Raw genomic sequence first — 5,080 nt, 5'->3', positions numbered from 1 at the left:
CATGATATCATTTGATTCCAGGCTTAGAGGACAAATGACCAAATTAATTTTGGTGACAAAGAGATCTTGTATAAAGCTACACTTCTGCTGAAAGTGAGTACATATCACCAAGAGTCCGTCAAAGGAAAGAATTAGTAGATCTGGGGCTCATTCCAAGGTTTAAGTGTTAATTTCATAAAGAAAAAGAGCCCCAGGCCAAATTGGAGCCCTTAGCAAGCCTGGTCACTACCACAAAACAGCCTGATGCCAGTGGAACAAAAGCGAGAGCTGCTCAATTACTACGAAAGAGGTCAAAGGGAGAAATAAGTTTGTAAGATAACCAAACATTCAACTTTGAAAAATTATCCACGCATAACTCTTCTCCAGTTAGAAGACAGTGAGATCAACTGTCCTTTTCGATGGGCAGTACTCTTTTGCCTTCCAGGAGAAACATCCTAAAATGTATTCTTCTTTCCAGCAGAAACAAAGTGAAAGAGGGAAAGAAAGGTGCATATGTCTTTTAGCTGATGCAAGCACATTTTAAAATTAATCCCAAGATAAATCACTATCCATCTGAAACCCACAAAAATGGATTAACTATCTCATGCTTTATGACTATGAAACCCCACATCTGCTAACCACATTACTAATAAGAAGCAGCTGGTGACAGTTTTGTAGCTCTGTGACTTTCTTTTTAGGAAAATATTAGCAAAGACATACTAAGCAGAAGGTTAGTTTCAGTGAATCCACTTAGTTATGGAAAATTACCAGTTTTTTTTTGGACAATCATGGAAATTACACAATTTGCCATGAAATTCAAATAAGGTCCTCAAATAAGACCCCCCTGCACCCCAATTTACAGAATTGGGGGACAGAATTTCATAAGACTTGCAGTCTTATAGTCAGCTTCGACTCTCATTTTTTATATACTATTGAACACCAAATCATATTTATTGATGCATATGGTATTTCTAGGCCTTCATCCTACAGCTTTAACTCCCTCCTGAGTTAGCTGATGAACTAGCCAATTGCAGGGATCATGGATCCCTTTGGGAATCATCAGAATGTTGTGGACATGCCTCAAACAAAAGCACACTAGTGCGAAATTCAGCATTCAAACTTCAGGGCTCACAAAGACCCTAAAGCCCTTCCACGGACTCTTATGGCTGAACTGTGTCTCCTCTAAATCTATAGGTTGAAGTCCTAACCCACAGAATGTGACTGTATTTAGAGACAGGATCTTTTCAGAGGTAACTAAACTAAAATGAAGTCACTTATAAGAGATTAGGACACAGACGCAGAAAGGGAAGACCATGCGAAACACTGGAAGGTGGCCATCTACAAGCCAAGGAGAGAGGCCTTAGAAGAAATCAATGCTAATATCTTAATCTCAGATTTCTAGCCTCAAGCAAGAATTGTTAGAAAATAAATTTCTATTGTTTAAGCCATCCAGTCTGTGACACTGTTATGGCAGCCTAGCAAACAAATATAGATGCCCAAGTCAAGAACCTACACAATAGCCTGTTTTTCTGCCCCTCTTCTAACTTCCAGTCTTTTCTGCTCCTTACTTACACGAAGAGGCATTTCCACTGTGCCATTCCTTTGAATCTGAGTGCCTCTCAGTTCTATGGTAGGCCTTGCCTGCCCTCTCAGCCTCATTTTCCTCTATATCTAATATATGCTGTTTTGACCATGTGGTACTGGCAGACCCTTGGACAGGCTATGTCTCCCTCATTTCAGGCCTTTGCACTGAGAATGCTCCAGGAATGCCTCTTTTCTTCTCCCTTCCACCTTACTAATTACTAACCAATCCTAAGAGTTATTAGCTCTAGTACCACCTCCTACTTTCAACCTTCTCTCCAACCCCTTCTCTGTGCTCATCTCTACTGTAGCATTGTTCATCTACTTGTTTCTCTCCTCAACGAGGCTGTGAAGTTCTTGAGGGCTGAGATCATCTTTCATCTATTGTTGGCACATAGCATATAGTAGGTACTCACTAAATGTATGAGTATTAAGTTCTTTAACTTCCTGGAGACAAAGGACTGACACAAAGCTAAGCCTTAATAGCTAGGTCTGTGCTGCCCAATATGAAACCCGCTAGCCACATGGAGATATTTATTTATTTTTTTTTTAAATGTAGATATTTAAATTAAAATTAAATAAAATAAAAAATTCAGTTCCTTTGTCACATTAGCCACATTTCAAGAGCTCAATAGCCACATGTAGCTTGCAACTATCTTATTGTACAGCATGGACACAGAATATTTCCACTACCACAGACAATTTACTGCATAGAGCTGATCTACACCAGAAAATACCTTGAAATATGAAAGGAAAAAAAACGCATTAGAAAAAAGATTATGAATATGCAATTTACACAATTAGCTAAACAGACAAAACACATAAAAAACTAAGCAAGCTCATTAGCAAAAGAAATTAGATGGGCTAAAACTAGTCTATCACTATATTGTCCAGGTGTAAGGAAATGAGTACTTTCAAACACTGCCGATCAAAATACAGCCATTCCAAAGGGCAACTAAAAGTGAAAGAAAACGGACACAATATGAGCTATAAATTCCACTCCCAAAAATTCACCCGCGTCACAGTCCCATGCAAGCACTAGCAGACAATATACTAGGTTGTTCATTATAACTCTACAGTTTTATGCCCAACAGCACTCAAGGTTATAGCTAAATCAAGTGCTCATCCAGAGCAAGTAATGCTTAAATACCTTCCCTGTCTGTGAAATGAAAAATCTTTTGCATAACATGCCCACTAATCACATCACACTTATGACTGGGTCTCTATAACCAAGAGACAGTGAGGAAATAACTGTAAGAATGCCACCTTCACCTCTACCAAACCATTGTGTGTCCCTTGTTCTTTTGGGTCTCTATTGCCATGAGCATAAAATATAAGGCCAAGAAACACACAGTTCCTTTCACAAACCTCTGCTTCCTTCCCATCCCTCCTCCCAACCACCAGAACAGCTTCACCTTTTTCTATATAATGTATTGCAGTTCAGGATAAAGTTCCATTTGAAGAAAGTTTTGATGCTTAAAAAAATCTTAAAAACCCCCAAACTAGATAATCTCTAACTTTCTTCCGATATGCCAGTCTAATCTATTGTAATCTCCATGGTGAAGGGTGTATTATCTATCTAGAGGTCAGATTATTAATTTACTATATGAGAAAAGTGAATCTTTAAAGCATCTGAGTCAGGTCAGCAAAAAAAGACTGTTTCTAGGCTGGTCTCAAATTTTTCTGTAGAACCCAAATATGAGCTGCAGTCTGCAAAATGCCTGAAACAGAAACATAAGGCATTTAGGTTACACGAATTCCCAAAGTAAAATCACCCCAAACACATGCACTGATGTGTCCTCTTATCTAATATTGCTTCCCCTTCTCTTCCCCCAAATTCTCTAACTCACCCCAATTAGTTTCTGCTTCATTTGTACTCAAAAGTTCTCTACTTAAGAAGATTTCAAGGCCCAAAGCTCTTCCTTCCCATTCCATTTATGGAAATACAAACCAGTGGCTGGAAATGTTGCAAAGGAATGCCTTCTACTTTCTGAAGTTTTACTTCTTCACTCAGATAATGTGAGCCTCTCTGTCAGAATTACACTCTCCATGATCCACAAGGTTTCAGAATGTTTAAAGGTTAAGTAAATCAAGTCTTAAGACTCCAGTCAATAAAGATTCCTTGAATTTATAGCTCTACAGTCAGTGAAAGGCAAGAGAGTTAATATTTAAGGCATCCCAGCCTCCTTCTGGTCATATTCAATGTAGACTGGTGACTTGAACTTTGGTTTCAACCACACAAAAGAGCACCTAAAACATCTCTTAGAAAGGGCAGGATCTTCCTGTCTACTGAAAGGTTGTAACAGTCCAGTCTAATGCAGACAGGGAGAATATGCCACACTGAGGACATTTATCCAAGTAAGAGAAAAGGAACGTTATTTTACACAGAGGACCTAAAAAGTTGCACTTATTTGTTTAAATTACTATCTCTGTAAAAAAATCTAAACAGGCAGGGCTGAGAAGCAGTGTCCATTCTAAATCTTGTATCTGTTAACTCTTAGCAAATGAACCTGAAATAGGTTGTCCTTTACGTTATAAAGTATTGGGCTCTGTTTGCCTCTTATTACCTCTGTTAATTCTCCTTAAAATTCTAATATTTTCCCTTTCCAAACTCAAGAGTAGGGTTCATTTAGCAAAATGTTTTTTTAACCAGCACTTTACTATGTCAGCAGAACCCGCATACTTCTCCACCTGTATCACAGCCCTCCTTCCCAAAAACACACAAACAAAACCACACATACTGGGTTTCCACAGGCATGCAACAGAATACATTCACTGAGATGGGAAAGAAATATATCCACTCAGTTCAGGTTAAGTATAGTTCTTCGTTTTCTAATGTAAAAGATCAAATTAAAACTAGTCAGTTGATAACACCCACGGGAATGACAATGTCAAAGCAAGTAAAGGAAGACAGAAAAGATAATATATATGGCAGGCTTTCTGGTCCCCACTTCCACTCCTATTTCTTAACAAAATGCCCAATGTTTCCTTAACCTTTGAAATTGGCAATTAATAGGTGAAAAGAGAGTTAATGGGACTGATATCTCAAAGCCTATTTTTTTTTCCCTTTAAATAAAATTAATACTTGACTATCAAAAGCATCTGCTTTTCAGATGGAACACTGTAGTTAAAATTCTTTCTTGAAGTATAGGCTGACTATTGATACTGGTAGTTAGGATATCTTTAGTAAGCAAGATTGGGTTCCCTGCCTTCTAGGGCAATGTTAGGCAGGTCCCCACACCTTTGCTTGGGCTACAGGCTAGAGGCTGGCAGACGGTGAAGGTCATCAGCACTCTGAAACCTCCGACATGTGCGAGGGAACAGAGAGTAACTATAATTTTTTATTTTTTATTTTTTGAGATTATGGTCTAAAGTACAAACTGGATCCTGAAAAAGTTGGATAAATTTGTAGCTACCCGGAACATTATTCCAGCTACAAATACCTTGGCATTCCCATTCACGTTCATTCAATGGAAGGAAATTATTGCCCGCTATTCTGAAAGGTAACATTTTCAATGAC

The sequence above is a fragment of the Pteropus vampyrus genome, unplaced genomic scaffold (assembly GCF_000151845.1).
Source record: "Pteropus vampyrus isolate Shadow unplaced genomic scaffold, Pvam_2.0 Scaffold394, whole genome shotgun sequence".
Lineage (NCBI taxonomy): Eukaryota > Metazoa > Chordata > Mammalia > Chiroptera > Pteropodidae > Pteropus > Pteropus vampyrus.
Note: the sequence above shows the minus strand (reverse complement) of the source record.